Source organism: Perognathus longimembris, chromosome 23, assembly GCF_023159225.1.
Source record: "Perognathus longimembris pacificus isolate PPM17 chromosome 23, ASM2315922v1, whole genome shotgun sequence".
Lineage (NCBI taxonomy): Eukaryota > Metazoa > Chordata > Mammalia > Rodentia > Heteromyidae > Perognathus > Perognathus longimembris.
In genome coordinates this window covers 24,980,868-25,002,781 of record NC_063183.1, presented here as the reverse complement: position 1 = coordinate 25,002,781, position 21,914 = coordinate 24,980,868, and the positions used below count along the sequence as shown (strand labels likewise).

Below are 21,914 nucleotides of genomic sequence, written 5' to 3'. Positions count from 1 at the left end.
TAATTACAAAATGGTATATCTTTTTCCCAAGATACACTTGACACAAGCCTTTCCATGTGACTATCAAACTCACAACCTGCCACTCACTACAGCTCACAAACACTTTCCTGTACATTTTTTCTCGACTATTTTTTTTTCTTGAGACCAATCTTGCAAAGCCAGACAGAGGTCTTTGGATTATTGGTCCAATATTTCACACTGCTCCTGCCAGGTGCCCTTTTAAGACAGTTGTGACATCAAAAGCTGTGGGTACGTGGCATGAATGTGATTTGAGCAATAGCACAGGGAAGGGAAACAGACAGATGATTTGGGCTGCAGAGCTGCAGGCTGTAGCAAGGTTCCAGATGAGAGATGAGGCGGGCTGGGGTGGTGAAAAAATAAAGAGGGAGAGGGAAGGGTGGATTGAGATGGAGCTCAGCAGTAAGACGTGTGCGAGGGAAGCAAAAATTCCTTCTGAAGAGTAAAGTCATTCCATTCATTACCAAGATGTGGTTCACTAAGAAAGATGGATTTCGGAGTCTTTTGGGGTCTTGAACTTTCATCTGTGGGTTTCTCTTTACCATTCAAAGGATCTCAAAATTGCTCTGCAGGTGAGAGAATTCTTTGGTTTGGGAAACCATGCAGTACACACACACACACACACACACACACACACACACACACACTACATATATACAAATGTAGGCATAGGCTAACTTTTAAATCTTGGTGAAGAAAGTTACCAAACAGGTATTGCATAAACTGGTGATTAAGATGAAGCCTGTAATTGTGGCTACTCAAGAGGCTGAGAACTGAGGATTATGGTACAAAGCCAGCCTGGGCACTGTCCCTGAGCTCAAACCTCGGAATGGTATATGTGTGTGCACGGACACACACACACACACACACACACACACACACACACACACACAAAACAGGACAGTGGCCTTCAGGATTAAGCAAAAGACCTAAAGATTTTGGTCATTCATCTGTACTTACAGGATGCATTACCTTACTTAGGGTTTCACACAAAATAAACTTGCAGTTCTCTAGGGTCTGATGCTCCTCAGAAGCATCCAGAGGGCTTGTTGGGGTCCGTGCACATGTGGGTCTCTTAGAGGCTCTGGCTTGGAAGGTCTTGCTTGGGATCCACAAAGCTGTATTGATTACAGCTCAGGTACCATGCACTCAGAGACCAGGCTTCGAAAACTGCAGCTCAGGCTTACAGTGAGGGAACCCTGTGAAAAGCCCATCTGTGGTAAATCCAGGCTGACAGGTGAGCTGTGAACGCCAGCACAGGTGTTTTTGTTTAAGCAGTGTGGTCATATACTGGGGCAGTCAATTTTTTAAAAAGTAGTCTTTTTCCAGTGAAAGCCTTGTGTTTTACAGCCTCGATGGGGGGGGGGGGGGGGGGTTGGGGGGGAAGACTCTTTGTGAAGACTAAACTACCCAAAAAGCAAAAGGCAAAACTAGAATGCAAGAAAGGCCTAGAATGCAAGAAAATAACTTCCACACTTGCCAAAGCCAAAGCTCAAGCTGACATCTTTCACTCACCATTTTTTTCTTATATCATAGCCTTCACTGAAAATTATTAACTAACAAATAATACAAGAAATGAGGTTCTTGCCTATTAGTCTAAAACAAAGAGATGGTTCTCAACTATGTTCAGTTTGGCTGTGTGTATGCATGCATAAAAATCATCTTAAAAAATTAAAAGGTCAGGTTTTATGGAGGGAATGAGTCATAAATGTGCTACATAGTTTTTGCTCTCTTGGCATTCATTTTCAACCCCAAGATAGGTCCTTTGAAACCCAGTTAGACCCCCCCATTACCTTTGGTCTAATCCAAATTCAACTACCCAGGTCTGTTCCTCATTCCATAGACCAAAGCCCAACAGGTCCTTGCAGCTGCGGGTCACAGTAAACCCAACAGCCAATGAAAACGTGTGTGTTTTCTTTAAACGTGCCAATCCAAAGGCCCCATGGAAGGCCTAAGGAATTAAAGACTCAGACTTTCATATATATATATATATATATATATATATAATCTTTTTTATTTTGCTTTAAATCTCTATAATATTATTTTTTTTCAAATTTTTATTATCAAACTGATGTACAGAGAGGTTACAGTTTCATATGTTAGGCATTGGATACATTACTTGTACTGTTTGTTACCTCCTCCCTCATACCCCCGCCCTCCTCCCCCTTTCCGTTTCCCCCCATGAGGTGTCCAGTTCACTTACACCAAACAGTTTCAGACTTTCAAAATAAGATTCACAAGTGTGCGGGCTTCTCCTCCCCACCGTCTGCACCCCAGACTTCCAGTCACCCATTCTCACATCCCTGGCACCTGTGGGTAAAGTTCGTTCTATTTTATACACTTTGCTTCACAACCTTCCTGTGTACTTGCCCGAGCCTGACATTCTCTCGGCCCAGGTTCTCCCAGGGAGCAGCAATTTTGGCCTATGGCCATTCTTAATAGGCCTCCAAACCTTAATCTAAAACTATCATCAAGACAATAAAAAACTTGGCTGCTTCCTGGCCCTCTTATGTGTGGAGGGTAAAATGGGTTTATGAGAGGCTGAGAACACACTAGACCCATTCCAGACCCAGACTCTATTGCTGCCTTGTTGTTGTATTTTCATTGCTGTCCTGTTAGGCAGTTAATGCCCCATTGCGTTTTAGCTCCTGCTTGAAGCCATCACCTTCCCATGGTTTGTAAACCACCTTGAATTCCCTCTCACAGCAAAGACAAAGCCAGTGAATAGAGCCCGCTCCTTAGCAAGTAGAACCTCCAAGTAGAACCAAGTTCAACAGAGCAGAGAACCCTAAGCACCGTGCCCTACAGGGAGGAGGGAGAAGAGGATGTTGATGGGATGCAGGAGAGTAGGAAGAAACTTCAACAGTGAAATGAATGGGCAGTGAACAGAAAATGGGGAAGAATTGAAATGTGCGTCTTCCAGGGTATTAACAGCCTGACCAGGTGACTTAAACAGTAGGTACTTCTCATGATTCTAATGACTTGTAGGCTCGTTTAAGGAGCCGACAGGGTTAGATTTTATTGTGACCTTTCTTTACTCTGTTCAGGGGAAGAAAGAGATCTCTGGTGTCCTCTCCTCTTCTTAGCAGAACAAAAGTCTTTTCAGATGAGGCCCTGCCCTTGGGCTTCATTTAAACTATGGCACTCCTGACCAGCATGAAGGCTTTCGTGTATAAATTCCAATCCAGTGTCATTGTTCATTATGTAACCAAGAATTAAGCTGCTTGCTTTTGGGGTTTTGTTGTTGTTTTTATTGTTGTTTGGGGGGGAGGTTGTTTGTTTTTTGCCAGTCCCAGGACTTGAACTCAGGGCCTGGGTACTGTCCCTGAGCTCCTTTTGCTCAAGGCCAGCACTCTACCGCTTGGACCACAGCACCACTTCTGGCTTTTTCTGGTGGTTAATTGGAGATACAAGTCTCATGGACTTTCCTACCCAGGCTGGCTTCAAGGAGCAATCCTCAGATCTCAGCCTCCTGTGTAGCTAGGATGACAGGCATGAGCCACCAGCGCTGGGTTCCATTGTATTTTTGATCAATAATGTTTATTTAGTCCAGTGTAATGTATTGATGTGTATATTCATTTCATAATGATAAAACCACAGTAATGAGCAAGGTATGACCTCAAAATGGTAATATTTCTCTGGGCTGAAGAGGACTCCCAGGTGAGACTCGTAAGTACCACATTTTCTTTACGCGCCCATCCTGTGATGGGCATGTAGGTGGTTTCTTTCTTGGCTTCTGTATAGTGGTAGTGAGCAATGGTGCTGCAGTAGTACAGCTGGCTTATTGAAAGGTGTTGGTTTATTTCGTATATGTATCAGCACGCTCCTTTGGCAGACCTATTTGTAATTTATTTTTAGCAACCTCTGTACTGTTTTCCATAATGAAAACATACAAAAGACTGTCTTCTCACTATCTGGCAATGTACAGTTTCATTAGTGTCACTTCAATGTGCAACAGAACACCAGAACTTTTCCCTCCTGTCAGTTACCTTATATTTACAACCAATCTTTCCCCTTCTCCTCCTCCTCCTCCTCTAGTCCCCCTATTTTCTACTAATCGCTCTTTTGACCCTTGACTTGGGTAAGATCAACCTTTTAGACTTTACTTCTAGGCTATATAAATGAGATTATGTCTCTCTGTGCTTGACTTAACTCACTAAGTATAATGTCCTCTAGGTTTATCCAGTTGGTCGCAAGTGGCAGAATTCAATCCTTTTAGATGGCAGAATAGTATTCCAGTATTGCACTGTACATATATTACATTTTCTCCACCTGTTCAACCTTCAATGGCCACATGAGTTGTTTCCAATTTTTGACCAGTATGAATAGTGCTACAATACACCTGGGAATGCAGAGATTTCATCAATGCACTAATTTCCTTTGGATGTGTTACACCAGCAATGGATTGCTGGGTCATGTAGCAGTTGTGGCTTTCATGTTTTTGCTCAAATCCATATTAGTTTTCCATAATGGCTGAACTAATTTACATTACTAACATTGTTCGCAACAGCCATGTGCCCAGGTTCCTTTTTCTCTACTTCCTGATGAGTGCTTGCTATTCTGGGATACAGTGAAAATCTCATTGTGGTTTGATTCGCATTCCCCAGATGAGAAGCAACGTTGAGCACTTTTTCATGAACCTGTTGATATATAACAGTTTTATTATACAAGTAGACCCTCAATGGTGGAATTGTTTATAATGTTTGGGTTCAAATCTTGGAAGGCAGCTGTGTTTAGGGCTCTTATTTTGCCACAAGTTGAAATAGATTTCTTAACACTCATGCTGAGGGGTGGCAGTGATACAATTGAATGAAATTTTTCCCATAAATATAATTAAAAATTATTGGGCTACTGCCACTGGTTTCATTGTTAGCATTAGTTGAACAGACTCAATTTTTCCAATGTGTTGCACTTCATCTTGTACGGAAATGTAGTGAGATAATTTAAATACAATTTTTTATTCATTTAATAAATGACTCGGTATCTTGAAAATGATTAAATGAAGTAGCAAACATAATTTCTGAAACACAACAAATAATAAGTGATAACATCATCATTTCGGGATCGCCAGCAATGGAAATTACTTCAGTAGTAGTCAGGACTGTCTTGGTTTGGTAATTAGGTCTTGGTTTGAGTATTCCAAGCAAATGAATTGGTGATTTGGGTCCAACACCCAACATGACTGAGTTTAGCTGAGTTGTATAGGAGTTAAACCACTTAGTCTAAAAGTTCAAAATGAAAGTATGTGTAAATTTCAGCTAGGAAATTATAATCACCAGAAAGTTCAACCAGGCATCTTTTCTACCAGAAGTGCTACATTCAAAATAATACTTCCCTAAGCACAGGGGGCATGAGCCTGTAATCCTAGCTACTCAGGAGGCTGAGATCTGAGGGTCATGGTTTGAAGCCAGCCTGGGCAGGAAACTCTGTGAGATTCTTATCTCAAAATAACCACAAAAAGAAACACAGAATTTAAGCTGTGGTTCAAGTAATAGAGTGCTAGCCTTTACCATAAAAGCTCAGAGACAGTGCCCAGGCCCTGAGTTCAAGCCCCAAGGTTGCCCCATCCCCCAAAACAAGCCTTTCATATGCCTCCCTGTGAATTTGAAATCACCTTATTTTGGTATTTTTAGTGTGGCAGTCTTGTTGCTTGAGACAAAGTCTCAATATGTAACTGATACCTCAAACATGTGATCCTCCTACTGCAGCCTCCCAAGTACTGGGATTATAGGCTGGTGCTACCATGCCTGGCTATATGGTTTTCTGTGTCTGAGTTGGAATGGAAATGAATAGCATGATGGTGATGCAAACTTAGATGTCTTTGGGTCTCAGGATTTGCCCTGAGAAGCTACTTTCTGCTGGTCACATACACAGTGAGTTGAGAGTCCATGAGATACTACACAGGCAGGAAGAAGCCCAGGGAAGCTACAGTATGCCAGAGAAACCACGAAAGGATTCAAAGGAGATAACCTAAAAGAGCCTCTCTCATTTTTAGGTTTTTGCCTTCATTCCAGGCCAGAGCTCCTGCACATAGAAGGGATTTGTCTTCCTTAGACCAGGTCTTAGGGCCTTCCACTTAGGAACCCCATAGATGTATCTGGAGGAAATGCCCAAGAGGAAGGAAGACCATATTGCTGCAAAGGACACAGAAGCGTAGATGTCTCTTTGGCATACTAATTTTGTTCTCTTTGGATCTCTACCTGGTACAGGGATTGCTAGATCATACCATAGCTCTATTGTTAGTTTGTTCATGAATCTCTGTACTGTTTTCCATAATGTCTGTATTAATTTACATTTTCATCAGCTGAGTGTAAGGGTTGCCTTTTCCCATGCCAGCTAAACCATGTTAACTTTTGGGATTTTGCTGCACTTACTATCTTTAGACTTTTTGATAGTAGCCTTTGTTTTCATGGGATAAAGTAGTAGCTCACTGTGACTTTGATTTTTATTTTTCTAATGAGTAATGTTATTGACCATTTTTCTCATGCTATTTTTTGATATTGGCATGTTGTCTTTTGAGAAATGTCAGTTTCAATCCATTACCCATGGTGTGTGTGTGTGTGTGTGTGTGTGTGTGTGTGTGTGTGCGCGCGCACGCGCACCAGTCCTAGTTCAGTAGATCAGAGTCTCACAGATTTTCCTGCAGGAGCTGGTTCAACCACAATCCTCAGGTCTTAGCCTCCTGAGTCGCTAAGAATACAAGCATGAGCTACCAGTCCCTGGCTTCTGTTGCCCATTTCTTAACCAAATAATTTGTGGGTTTTGTTGTTACTTTTGTGGGTTTTTTTAAATCTCTTTTCTTTTTTGCTTTTGAGTTTTCAAGTTTCGGATACCAACTGCTAGTCAGACACATACACCACAAATCATTCCTCTCATTCTGTAAGTTTACTTTTGCATTCTGTTAATCATCTGCTTTGTTAAGGAAAGCCATTTTGATTTCATGTAATTCTCCTTATCTACTTCTCCTTTACTCACTGGGACTTTCCCAAAACACCATCCTTGTTTATTCCAATAGCCTAAAGCTTCCTTCTTACATTTTCTAATTGTCACATACTTGCAGATATTGAACTCAGTTTAAAATATAATGGTGTGCACGTCCTCAAATCTAGTGCTGTTTGGATTGCTACCTTTTTCCAGAATGCTTTACTATCAAGTAGTGTACTGGTTCTTGCTGCTGTTTTTTGCTTGTGATGGCTATGTCTGTTGGCTTTTTTATTTGTCTGTTTATTATTCCATATAAACTTTTAGGACTTCTAAAAATTTTGGGAAGAATGTCTTAGGTATTTTAATAAGGATTACATTGAGTATAAATTATTTGGGGGGAATATGGATATTTTAAAATATGATTCTTTTCATAAACTTGGGGTCCTCTCTTCCCTTTCCTGTGTCCTCTTAATTTCTTCCATTAATATTTTATAATTTTCTATGCACACATGTGCATGCATGCATGAATGGTTGGTGTGTTGACTGGGGCTTAATCTCAAGGCCTAGGTACTGTTCCTTCGCTTTATCACTCAGGGCTGGCGCTCTACTACTTGAGCCACAGTTCCACTGCCAGATTTTTGATAGGCAATTAGAGATACGAGTCTCACTTAATTGCCCAGTTTGGCTTCAAACTACAACCCTTAGGCTTCAGCCTCCTGAGTAGCTAGGATGACAAATGTGAGCTACCAGCACCCAGCTTTTTTATAGTATTCATTGTCAAGCTATTTCTGCTATTTGGTTAAATTCTTAAATGTGTGATTTGTGCTTTTACTTTGTAGTTACTGTGAGATTGATTGCTTGATTTTGTTTTGTTTTGTTTTGTTTTGTTTTGGCCAGTCCTGGGCCTTGGACTCAGGGCCTGAGCACTGTCCCTGGCTTCTTCCCGCTCAAGGCTAGCACTCTGCCACTTGAGTCACAGCGCCGCTTCTGGCCGTTTTTCTGTATATGTGGTGCTGGGGAATTGAACCTAGGGCCTCGTGTATCCGAGGCAGGCACTCTTGCCACTAGGCTATATCCCCAGCCCCTGATTGCTTGATTTTGACTTGGATAATTTGCTGGTAGTGCAGCAAATACCATCACTGGTTTTTGCATATTGATTTTTGTAAACCTGTCGCTGTGTTGGAGTCACTAGTTTTTCGTAGGGACTTGGGGGTTTCTAAGCATAAGATCATGTCATCTACAAATGGGCATTTTAACTCCCTCTTTTCCATTTTGAATACCTGTATTTTTGTCTCTTGCCTAGTGGCTCTAGCTAAAACTTATAGTTTTAGCTGAACAAAAGTAGTAAAGGGGAGATTTGTGTCTGCTCCAAACCTTAGAAGGTTTCCAGCTTTCCCTCATTCACTGTAATGTCAGCTGTTGATTTATAATAAATGACCCTCATGGTACTTAGGTATGTCCCTTCTCTAATTTTTACAGTCTTTTCATCACATATGAATGTTGAATTTTATCAAATGCCTGTTCCACCTTTTTTGAAACAACTACAGCTTTTCATTCTGTTGATGTTCCTGATTTTTTTCTTATTTTGAGATTTCTCTATCTTTAAGATGAATCTCACTTGATCAAGGTTTTTTACAGATATAGTAAGGATATTGGCATGTAGTATCTCACTGTTGTAGACGTTTTTGATGGTAATGGTGTGTCTTCCTGTTTTGGTATTAGGATAATACTGAAATCATAGAATGTATTTGGAGAAAGTCATTTCTCTTCTCTCCTTAGAAATAACTTTTGGAGAATCTTTGGTGTTCTTTAAATATTTTTATAGATTTCAGCAGATGTCTGGTTCTTCCTTTTGGTTGGAAAATGTTTGGATACTTAATCTCATTAGTTGTTATTAGTTTGTGTTTCCAGTTTCTTCATGATGGTAACGAATTTGTTTTGAGTACTCTTATTTCTTTTTTCAGTGTTGTCGGTTATGATATGTCCTTCTTCATTTCTTATTTTTCAGTTGTGCCTCTCTCTCCTAGTTCCAGGCATAAGGCTATGCCAGTGATGTCTTGGAGGCTTTTAGAGGCCCATACAGGTTGTTATTCTAAGACACATTGAAGAGGAATATCATTTTACTAGACAGTGATAAAAGTCAGGCTAAATAGAGTCCTCTCTTTGATTAAAAGAAACATGAGTAAAAGCCTAGCAATCCTCCTAGACTCAGGCCTACTACCTAAATCAAAACTAGCTCTGTGCTCTCTAATGAGGAGGAATTATCTTACCTCCAAAGGCTGCTGCTGCATTAACAGGGCAATCTGCTCAAGTACTTATTCCCAGCTGGAGGCTAGAACTCACCACCTGAGACAACAAACACAGCACCTGCTGGGTGGTGACACTGAGGAAACTCATGGAGGAACAGGTGGACACTGGCCTTGAGAAGAGGCCACTCAGTGACTGGGAAGATTTTTGGCTTTTGCTTACCCTGGGGGCCTTTTCCTGTATGTGGTTCCCATCTCTGGTTGCATATTCAGACCCCATGCAAAATATGTGTGTGTGTGTGTGTGTGTGTGTGTGTGTGTGTGTGTGTGCTGGCCCTGGGGCTTGAACTCAGGGCCTCACACTCTTCGCTCGGCTACCAGTTGAGTCACACCCCCACTTCCACTTTTTCCGTGGTTAATTGGAAGTAAGAGTCTCTCCCATTTATCTGCCTGGACTAGCTTTGAACCATGATCCTCAGATCTCAGCCTCCTGACGAGCTAGGATTAGCCACCAGCGCCCACCCAGCCAGGACTTTTTAAAAATTTTGTTTCCAGCTTCCTCGAGTGTTTCTGATCTGCAGTGAGGGTCAGGAATCACCAACCTAAACCAATTTTAATGCCTGAGTGCAGGAGCCTAGTACATGTCTGATGGAGACCTAATGAATAAAAGAATGACTGAGGCCTGGGTTCCGTCAGCTAGGATGCAACATCAGAAAAAAAAAAAAAGTCAAGCCCCTATTAGTCATGGCATCAGTGCTTTGCTAGCAGTATGCTTTTTTTTTTTCTTTGTTAACAGGCAAAATTCATAAGCCTTTGCTCTCAGCACAAACATTATTCATGGACATTAGGCCTATGCTGCCTGCAACTATTGATAAGAGGTCTTTTCTTTGCTGCGGGGCCGGTGGCCATACCCTGAGCGCTGTCTCTGCCTTCTTAGCAAAGCAAAACTCATCTGTGTGTGAAAACACTCCACATGGCAGGGCTATGCCTTGTGAGGAAAAAACAAAAATCGCCGTCTGCATGATAGCATGCTATTTGTTAAATTATTTTTTTAATGTTTCAATTTTATTTTATTTTTTTTCAAATTTTTATTATCAAACTGATGTACAGAGAGGTTACAGTTTCATACGTTAGGCATTGGATACATTACTTGTACTGTTTGTTACCTTGTCCCTCATACCCCCTCCCCCCACCCCCTTTCTCTTTCCCCTCATGAGGTGTTCCATTCACTTAGACCAAACAGTTTTGCAAGTATTGCTTTTGTAGATGTTTTTCTTTTTTTACCCCGAGTCTCTCAATTTTGGTATTCCCTTTCAATTTCCTACTTCTAATACCAGTATCCATGGTTTCCAATATACTCAGATAATGTTAGAGATAGTGTAGGTACAACCACAGGAAGGTGATACAAGAACATCATCTATAATAGAAGCTACAGATACACATGGTACGTTGAAAGTAATTACAACTGTGATATAACAATCGTTTCCATAACATGGAGTTTATTTCACTCAGCATCATCTTATGTGTTCATAAGGGTATAGCTAATGGGCTCTTGTGATCCTCTGCTGTAACTTGCCTAAACCTGTACTAATTACTCCCAATAAGGGAGACCATAGAGTCCATGTTTCTTTGAGTCTGGCTCACTTCACTTAGTATAATTTTTTCCAAGTCCTTCCATTTCCTTACAAATGGGGCAATGTCATTCTTTCTGATAGAGGCATAAAATTCCATTGTGTATATGTACCACATTTTCCTGATCCATTCATCTACTGAGGGGCATCTGGGTTGGTTCCAGCTTCTCGCTATGACAAATTGCGCTGCGATGAACATTGTTGTGCTGGTGGCTTTACTGTGAATTTGTTTGTGATCTTTTGGATAGATACCCAAATACCCAAAAGTGAGGCTGCTGGGTCATAGGGGAGTTCTATGTTTAGCCTTCTGAGGAATCTCCATACTGCTTGCTAGAGTGGCTGAACCAGTTTACATTCCCACCAACAATGAAGTAGGATTCCCTTTTGGCCACATCCCCTCCAACAATTGTTATTGTTAGTTTTCTTGATATAGGACATTTTTACCGGGGTAAGATGGAATCTCAAGCATATTTATTAATCAAACAGTCTGTCACCGTGATAGAAATCCATGGAGGTCTTCCTAGATTCTAGATTACATTTTTCTCAGAGCTGAATTCTCTTCATCCTTTCCAGCCTCAGTTCTGAGCCGTGACTTAAGGCTTGGAATTTTATACAGAACAATTGAGAAAATGGCATGAGGCTGGTTATGAAGTTTCAAAGAACTCCACACTTTTCTTTTTTGATTATATTTTTACTATCTTTAATAAAAAGGGGTTAAAATTCAGCATGTTACTTTGTGAAGACAACACATCTTGATCAATGCCAAGACTGGCTACCGTGTATATCACAATACATATCATACTCCTCCCACCTAAACCGTGTGTATGGCTGGGATCATCGGCGTATAGCATCATACCCAGATGCCCTTTTGTTCTGATGTGCATAAAATTACCTGTTTGTTAAAAAAAAAAACATTTCATAGGTATAGGAAAATTAAATCCTTTTATAAGTTGTTTAAAGGAGAAATACCTGGAGTATATTGGTTTTTTTTTAGGTTTTAGATTTGATTTAAAAGAGAAATTTAATCACCTTATTTTAAATTAATCTTATTTGAAATGGGTTATTTTGTTACCTTTGAATAGTGGTAAAAGTTAACCTAACTTGTCAGTTTGTGACTACAGTGCATCTTAATCAGTGTCACCAGGTTATTTACTCTATGCATGTGTGACAGTACTGAAGCTTGAATTCAGGGCCTGGCCTTAGTCCCTTGGCTTTTCTTCTTTTTTTTTGTTTAATCAGAGCTGGCATCAAACCACAATCTTCAGCTCCTGATTAGCTAGGATTACAGGTGTGAGTCCTTGGCACCTGGTCTATTTTGTTTAAGTTTATTTCTGCATCCCAGATTCTAGTCTTATTCAGCACTGTATAATGATCAGTAAAGAAAACAGACTCATAAAGAAAAAAAGAAGCCAGGCACCAGTAGCTCACACCTGTAATCCTAGCTACTCATGAGGCTGAGAGCTGAGGATCGTGGTTCAAAGCCAGCCCAGCCAGGACTCTCATCTCCAATTAAGTCACAGAAAAAGCAGGAAGTGGGGCTGTGACTCAAGTGGTAGAGAGCTAGCCTGGAGCAAAAGGGGCTCCGGGACAGTGCCAAGTCCCAGAGTTCAAGCCTCAGGACTGGCCAAAAAAAAAAAAAAAAGGAAGCCCAGAGGATAGTTCAGAATGTTATCTAATGCTTACTGTGTCTTCTTGGCAGTGGAGTCCTATCTATTCCCTGTGCCTCTTCTGACAAATGTTATCCACGCTGTCATTACGGCTCCTTGATCTGACATGTTCTCCCTGCTGAATGTGCTGGATTGGCCCAGTCCTCCATCAGAAGGTCACAGCCGTGTGGCACTGCGCCCCGTTGCCTTTCCTGCAGAGGAAGTAATTGTGGATGCGTGCTTCCTAGAGAGTGGCTGCTTGCTACACAGTGGCAACGAGTTGCATTTTACTTTGAGCATTGGCTTCTTATTATTTGGGTTTGGTTTTTTTTTCCCTTACCAACTCTAAGCATTATGTGATCTCTCGGGCCTGACCACTGCAATAACTATCAGATCCACTTGTAGAGCTGTCCACTGAAGCTTCTCTCTTTCCTCCTCCATCCGCCCCCCCCCCCATCTCTATGTGCATGTCTCTTTCTCCATCTGTCTCCTCCTTGTCTCCATGTCTCTATGGGTCTTTTCCTCTGTGTCACTCTGTGTCTGTCTCATTTTGTGTCTCTCCCTTGTCTCTGTCTGTCTCTGTCTCTGTGTGTGTCTCTGTCTCTTTCTCTCTTTGGTCTGTCACTCTCTCTGTACGTGACCTGTCTCCGTTTCTATCTGTCTGTATTTCTGTCCCTGTGTGTGTCTCTCTTTTTGTGTGTCTTCATCTATCTCTGTGTCTTCTGTCTCCATCCATCTCTTTGTATCAGTGTGTCTCTCCATCTTTCTCTGTGTCTATTTCTTTTCTCCTTCCCCCCATCTGTGTCTCAGTGTGTCTCTGTATCTCCCTGTCTCTCTTCATATCTGCCTCTCTTTTCTCTCTTCCCCTCTATCTCTCTGTATGTGTGTCTATATCTCACTATCTATTTTTGTGTCTCTCTTTGTGTCTGTCTGCTTGTCTACATCTCTGTATGTGTCCCATCTCTTTCTTTTCTCTCCTTTGTCTCTGTGCATGTCTCCTCTGTCTCCATATCCGTCTCCCTCTTTGTGTCTCCTCTGTGCCTGTTTCTTTCTCCCCCCTCCCTACCCCCACTCTTTTTCTTGGTCTGAAATGGCTCTTGCGGCTGCTGCTTGAGCCTTCTGCCGGTGGGTGTGGCTGACTGGCGGTGGGGGAAGTCACTTCCGCCTCGGGCTATCACCTGCGTGCCTATTATGCGATCCCCGTGCCCGCTGCTCAGCCTCCATCAATGCACGTTACCAATGTTCCTCGCAGCCCCGCTCCATTACCTGTTCCCGAGCTGCCTGCAGCAGGTGGGACACGAGCCCAGTCCACACAAGCGAGGGGCACCCCGGGGAGCCTGCCCGCTCCCCCAGTGCGCAGACACGGCTCCTAGTGATATGGATGTTCAATTATTGCCATCGACAAATGGCAGCTTACTGAAAGCAAATCAGATCACATGAAAAGGTTCCCTGGGAAAAGTGAAGATAGATAATCAGTTGACTCCACCTCCTGTACACTTTTATATTTAGGGCCTAAAACTCAAAGCTCACGCGGTGTTCCTTTCCTTCCGCCCATCTTGGCTATCAGGAGCACAATTTTGTTCTTTGTTTTCTTTAGATAGTATTTCAGTATAGTACCTCATAGCTCTTTCTGGGGAGGGGGTGCGAACGTGTGTTGTGCACATGCGTGCGCACGCTGCTCCTGGGGCTTGAACTCAGAGCCTGGGCGCTGCCCCTGAGCTTTTTTGCTCAAGGCTAGCATTTTACCATTTGAGCCACAGCTCCATTTCCAGGTTTGTGGTGGTTGGTTGGGGATAGAACCATGTGGGTTTTCCTGTTGTCAAACCACGATCCTCAGATCTGAGCCTCCCGAACAGCTGGGTGCCTGACTATATCTGATATAGAGATTTCCTTCACTCTTTGAGTGGGCAATCATGGTACTTCATAAGCTATAAGATAGTTTCACCTATTCCAAATACCCCAGGCTTATTATACAGATAATATCATTCTGACACACGTCACACATGTCATATAATTGACTCTTTCAAACATCATCTTTCTAATCACAACCACTTCACTGAATAGGCAATAGTTGCTTGATAGCTACTTCTTATTGAACCAGTATCCAAGTCAAGCACTTGTGGCTCACACTTGTAATCCTATCTACTTGGAAGGCAGCCATCAGGACTACAGCTCCAGGCCCACTCAGGCAAACAGTTAATGAGAGTCCCATCTCAACTGAAAAGGCTGTCCATGGTGACATACGCCTGTCATCCCAGCTGTGCAGGAAACGTATACAGGAAGTTCACAGCACGAGCCCAGCTTGAGCATAAATGTCATACCCTATTTGGAAAATAATGCGAGCCAAGGGGCTTTTTCCGCTCTTGTTCTGTCCATTTTCTCTTCATTAGTTCCTTTCTAAACTGCATTGTAGTTGTGATGTACTCTCATTTGTCTACATTTGCCCTGTTTCCTCTACTTTGGGTAGAACTTTACCAACTGTATAGATACATATATCTTTTAGTTTTTAATTATTTGGGGTCTGAATCAAATTTCATGGGCTTATGTATTTCAGGACATATCTTTTCTACTTTGCAGAGCTATTAGCCTTTAAATTATGTTATTGTTTCTCTTATTTTACCAAATTAATGTGAGGATATTAAGTAATTTCTCCCTTGTTAGGTTTTTTTTTATACAAATATTTTTGCAAAATAGTTCATGTTACTGCAGAATGATGCTGTATTTTGTGTTTATCAAAGCCATAGCATGTTTTCATTCAGGGTGCTGATTGTTTTCACAGTCTTATTTTCTCAGTTGAAAGGATATTTCTAGTCATTTGCATGTGGGTATTATATTGGTTGCTGCTTAAAAGGTCTTTAGCACATTCAAAACCATCTTCATGAGTATAATCTTCATGAGTTTTATCATCAGTGGTCATTGAAACTTATCAAATGTCTTTTCAAAATTTGAGCTGAGTTTTGATGGATTAAAATATAAGCTTTTCATTATAACTTGTTCTTAAGGATAGGATTATCAAATATTAGTATTTCATTTATACATTTGGGGAAAACTAACTCGTTTACTGAGATACTTGCCTGATGTTCTCCCTGTCAAAATTCCCTCAAGGTTACACACAAATAAAATTAATTAGGGAGATTATTTCTGGAATTGAAAGAGAAAATATTCTTAAGCAGATACTGTAGTTGTATGCAGTGAAAACAAAAGCATAACAGATAGGAACTACTAGGAAAATAAGTTGATTTATAAAACTTGTTCCACATACAAACTCATCAGCATCCCTTTATATAAGTAATAGTTTATTAAAATATGAAATAAGAAAAACAAATAGCAATAAAGCCACAATAAAGTGTAGCTCTGTAATCTCGGCCTTCAGGAGATGTTAATTGGAGGGTGGAGAATTCCAGACTAGCTTGGCTACATAGAAAAACCCTGTCTCAATAATAATTAATAAAGTAAAATCAATAAAGCAATAAGTTACCTACAGGTGAATCTAATTATATATGGATACATGTTAGAGATTATATCAGAAACTAGGGATTCTATAAACTATATTTAAAGATTATATATATATACTATATATAATACATATTATATATAATCTCTATGGGGAAAATTGTTTTCAGAGGCCTTTTTAGAGGCAAGCTAGTTTGTCAGTGGAAAAACCTTGGACTGGCTTTGCCCAGCGATGAGAACTTATTTCTTTTTTTTTTTTGGCCAGTCCTGGGGCTTGGACTCAGGGCCTGAGCACTGTCCCTGGCTTCTTTTTGCTCAAGGCTAGCACTCTGCCACTTGAGCCACAGCGCCACTTCTGGCCATTTTCTGTATATGTGGTGCTGGGGAATCGAACCCAGGGCCTCATGTATATGAGGCAGGCACTCTTGCCACTAGGCCATATCCCCAGCCCGAGAACTTATTTCTAAGACCCTTAACTTTATATCTAAAACAAGAGTCTGGACCAAGTCGCCCTCAAAAATCTTTTGTCCTAAAAATAACCATGTTCTCAAAACCCTAAAATATTTCAAGATAGGCTAGCTAAATGGCTCAAAGCAATTCTAAATGAAAGCTAACTAGAATAATATCTTCAAGGATCAATTAACCAATTTTACAAACCACTGATTTTTTTCTTTGTTGTTGTCGGTCATGGGGCTTGAACTCAGGGCCTGGTGCTGCCTCTGAGCTTTTTTGCTCAAGACCTCCTACCACTTTGAGCCACAGCTCCACTTCTGGTTTTTGAGTGGTTCATTGGAGATAAGAGTCTCACGGGGACTTTCCTGCCTGGGCTGGCTTCAAACCATGATCCTCCAATCTCAGCCTCCTGAGCAGCTAGGATTACAGGCATGAGCCACCAGTGCCCAGCACCAATTGATTTTTTTTAATGTCACTTTTCCACACACCACATCCATGAAGATTCACTGTGATTCAGTAGCATGTAGAAATTATTTTTAATCAGTGCCAAGGATAAGATGTGTAGAGCTATGAAACCCTAGCACCCAAGGAAGCAAAGTTAATTGAATTAAGTATGTATATGAGTTCTGTGAAGTTGAATATGTACAGTACTGTGAGACTTAAGATATTAGCAGTGGGTTAGTAATTACAAATGCAAGCCCAGTGTTACAACATAGAAAATTCTTCAGCAATCTGGACGCTGCCTACGCAGTAGGTTTTATCTGTGATTTCATGTCTCTCCGGCTTTTAGCTTAGCAAGACCTTAAATGACACACAAGAAGAAAGCAGGCAAAGTTTGCTTTTCTTTAATGGGCGAAGAAAGCACCATAGCATATTATATGATCCCAGGCCAAATCTCAGCTGGGCCCTAATAAAGGGCACACTTTTAGCAGGCACTGAGCAACATCTTGTGTAAGTACCACCACTGTAAAACTTGTGGACTATGGAATTAAGCAGCTCTGTCATTAAACGAGTCCTCAGTCCTCAGCAATAGAGAATGGAAAAAATCACCACACACAGACTAAAGCTGGGTGAAGCAATTTTGAGCACTAATGGGGAAAACGATGAATCCGCTGTGATCTTTGAAAATGCTTTGTCAAAAGAAATACACACACACACGCACACACACACACACACACACTCTGACCATCAGCTGTGAGTTCATTTGGGAATGAAAGGGTGGAAGCACTGGTGTTTTTCACACTACCTGGAAATCATTGAGGCATTAGGAACTAAAGCAGCTTCTTTCAAATCCTGGTTGAGGATTTGAGAGCTTGCTCAGGGCTGGCCTTTCTTCTCTGTATGAAGGACACAGTGCTTTTCTGTGAGAGGGGAAGGCTTTTAGATTCCTTTTGTAAGTTTGGATTCATTAGCAACCTTCTCCTCCTTTCTCTCTCTAGAGAGTTTTTTTCCTGTGAGATTTTTTTTTTCTCTGCTGGTACTGGTGCTAAGGTGTCTCCATCCTCCCCATCCATGTAGATGAAGTGAACTTCACTAGGTGCCTCTTTACCTAGAGTCTCTGCAAGGATGGCCCAGTCGCCATTCCACGGGGCCTGTAGATGAATTTCATTCTGGAATCATCACTGCACTTTCTTCCTTTTCTACTCCACCTCCTCTTTTCATGACTCGTGTTTGCAAAGGATAACATGGATATAGAACTGAGGAGGAGCAAAGGGACAATGTGACTCCACGCTGTGCGCGTGGATTAACAATGACCAGCCAGGCCCTTCCTGACGCCCGCGTGCCATCTGACCAGCTTCCAGGGGAACACCATGTTTGGACCCCTCTACTCAGGGGGCAGGGTCAGCTCTTGGTCTCAAAGCTCCGGCTCCCCGATCTGATGGTGGCCTCTCAGTTACCCCTGCTTTGCTTCCTTGGTGCTGGGACCCGAGGGCCCCCACCTTTTAAGGTCCCAGTCTCTCTGGCTGGTCTCCAGTGCCCCTTACCTCAGAACGTAGCTACACACTCGCTACTCTGGAGGGAGGCGAGTGAGTGCTGAGAATCTCGAGACGCATAATGCTCTTCATAAATAAGAGCCGTAATGGCATTTATGTTCGGCCTTGGTAGCCAGAACTCACATATTTGTCCTAATTAGAAATGTATATTTCCTTTTATATAAATCTCCCGAATTCTACAGCAGCACAAGTAAAGCCTTTACATTACTCTGGTGATTTGCTCTGCAGAAGAACTGAGCCCTCTTGGTGAGTACTTTGATGGAAAGCTTTACTAATTCATAAATATGTTAAAGGAACAATTTGGCAGTCATTTCCTGATGTTTATTCAGGGCAGAAACCAGATATTGTCATTTTATGCCTTACGGAAAGGCTCATATGACTATGCATAGAGATTTAAATGGCAAACTAGGCACTGAGCTGACCCTGATTCTTCATAGGGAACAAATACACTAGCCGCTGCCAGTTTATTTTTTAACACATAATATATGTGTGTGTACATTATATGTGGGGAGGTGGGGGTGGAGTATCCTATAATGCTTTGCTATGTGTATACAGTATGTCATATTTAAGTGATGTTAAATGTCTATCTCCTCAAACCTGATCATCTTGTGATGGTGAAAACATTCATAATCCTTCATTCTAGCTTTTTCTGAAATGTAGATTGCGTTGTGAGTACCTGTTTTCTATTGAGTGATACACACTGGAACTTTTTTTAAATGCTTTCCAATCTATTATCTCTTTCATTTTTGCAAAGGTGATGTACAGAGGGGTTGCAGTTACGTAAATCAGGTACTGAGTGAATTTCTTTCTGAACAGTGTTCTTTTCTCCCAGCTTTTCCCCCTCCCCCCAGTTGTATAGTACATGTCTAACTTATGCTGCAACTTCTTGCTCGTATCTCTCATCTACCACACCACATGCCTCTCCCCAGGCGCCAGAAACCACCATTCTACTCTCAATGTCTACGAGAGTCACTTGTTAAAATTATACCCATGAGTGGGATCGGGCAGTCTTTGTTTTTCTATCTAATGATTTCACTTAATGGAATATCCTCTAGCCTTCTGCAGTTGGCTGCAAATGAAAGGATTACAGTTCTTCTTCTACTGATGGTGTGCTTGAGCTTTTTGGCCCTGCCTGGGCTGTTGTCACTAGTGCTGCAGAGAACATGAGAGGAGAGTAGATGTCTCTTTGCTGCACTGATTTCTCTTCCTCTGGCTGTAGACCCAACAGTGGCTCCCATGGAAGTTTTTAATGGTTCTGAGAATCCTCCATACTGCTTTCCATAATGACTGTACTAATACATATTTCCACAAATCGTTTTCAGCATTTATCTTTTGTCATTTTGAAGTTACCGTGAGTCCTAGGGCTCGTCAGTGCAGCCACTCGGACTTTAATGCTTTCGATGCTTAAAACCAAAACTATCAAGAAAAAACAAAAAACATTTCACAGGATTCGTGGTTGATCAAAGTGAAGACATCAGAGCAGGGAGATGTTCTTCCTATTACACATTTGGATGGGCTCTTACACACATCTAATATCTTTATTATGCTCACCAAGGAATTCTTAGTGAGAAAAGTAAAAGAGTTCCAACATTGTTGAAGATGAATACAGTCACTCCGGAGGTGTAATGCTATGGTGTTTGATTTAGAGAACTATAAAACCCATAGAGGACAGGGTAACTTTTCTGTGTGGCCTTATGCATGGATCTTTATGGCATTTAATAACTTTGAGCCATTGTCTTATTAATTATTGAGCTATTATAATGAATCTGGAGCCATTTATTGGACAACTATGATCTACAGAGCACAGCAGCGTTACCAGGTATGTGATTCTGTGTCAGTTTGGAAAAAGAGGGGAGGAATAGGAGTTCATGGAGTTTTAAGTAACTGTTAATGAATGAAAGCAGATTGATAATTAGGGCATTCTTATTCTGTTAGAATTAGTACCACGGTATAGTCTTTGTACTATATTATATATATAACATGTGAGGCAGGCAATAATACAAGCATTTACTAGTAGAGCTATGTGGACAGGAGTTCATAGAATAATGGAACAGAACGTTGCAAACATGTAGCTTTCTTAATGGAAAACATGAACGATTTACATTAGTTCAGAGGTAGCATCTAGCAAGCAGAAGAGATGGAATGAAAGGGAGCCCAAGGCTGCTTGTGGGGATGTGATCCCGGCATAATAAGAGGTGCACTTGTGTGACTGGGAAGAAAGTAGGGTGACGAGAGAGAGACGCATGCTTGATGCCGGTGGAAGGCCTTTCTGCAGTCTTACATTTTCAGGCATTCGTGGTATGTAGTAAGAGGATTTTCAGCAGCTCTGGAGCAGTGTCTAAAGCCTTTCCACCTGCCACTCCTCTCTCTCCACACTGAACTCTGCAGTTTCTAGGACTCCCCATTCTGCTTTATGCATCCACGTGGGCACAGTACTACTTCCTGTGTTCCCCTGACTATAAGAGAAATCCCATTCAGCCTTCAAGAGCCACCTTAGACACCTCCTCCTCTGTGATATACTATCTCTATTTTCCCCTACCCCATCAGCACCACCAACGATTAACGTGTTATAAATCAGTGAGACAGAATATTATGGAAGCATTTTTAAGTTAGAAAATCAATGCTATTAAGAATCCGATGGCACACCCACGTTAAGACTCTTAGAGGACATTTTAACAAGGGAACTAAAAGACATAGTGAGGGATTTATGAAACCAGAAGAAATAGTGAACTAACTTCCCAATGTCATAATAACAAAGAGAAGTTGTTATCAGGACCAAGGACTACTAAGTGCTAGCTGAGGGAAATCTAGGTTGTAGAATTCAGCTAGGAAAAGGGGGCCCCACAGGACAGAGACTGAAGCAGGAAATATGCTGGCTGATTCCTTCCTTCTATGCTCTTACCAGGATTTTTCTTTGGCCAAATCATACTAGAAGACAGAATTCTGGGAAAGCACTGCTGATTACTCTCTGAGCGCATGTAACAGCATGGGCAGGGTAGAGAAGAAATCTAAAGAGCCCAGTAGAGGGACTGGGGAGATTGTTCAAGTGGTAGAGTGCTAAGTTTAGCAAGTATGAGGCCCTGAGTTCTCTGTCCCTGGTGCCACCCCAAAAAGATAGGGGGGTAATCACATTCATTTGGACATTATCATGAGCCCCAGCTGGAGAACAGGTTAATAAAGCTTACCAAGCAAGCTAACAAGAACAATTAAAGATTTCATTTATTGAAAGTATAATTCCAATATAATTTCATATATTGGAAATGTAATTGTATTCCTGCGGACCTCAAATGAGTAAATGAAAATTCTTTCATTAAAAAATTCAACTGCTTCGGTAAAAAAATAATTAATGTGCAAAAATTATTAGCATTCCAATTACAAATAATAATGGGATAGGAATACATAGATAGGAATAAACTTTTTAGAAAGTGTAATATGTACTGAAGGAAAAAAAAGGAGTTGAAGCACACAAAACAACACAGATAATGGGAAAATAGACCTATTTGTACTCTTGAACAGAACTCTAGCACCAGTTTAGGAATGCTAGGAAAC

At 41.3% G+C, this 21,914-nt stretch overlaps 1 protein-coding gene across 1 annotated transcript in view; it reads left to right on the top strand.

Annotated features, from left to right (window-relative positions):
- The window catches only part of Unc13c (unc-13 homolog C), a 280,832-nt gene that overhangs the window by 251,688 nt on the left and 7,230 nt on the right, over positions 1–21,914 (top strand). The window lies entirely within an intron of this gene.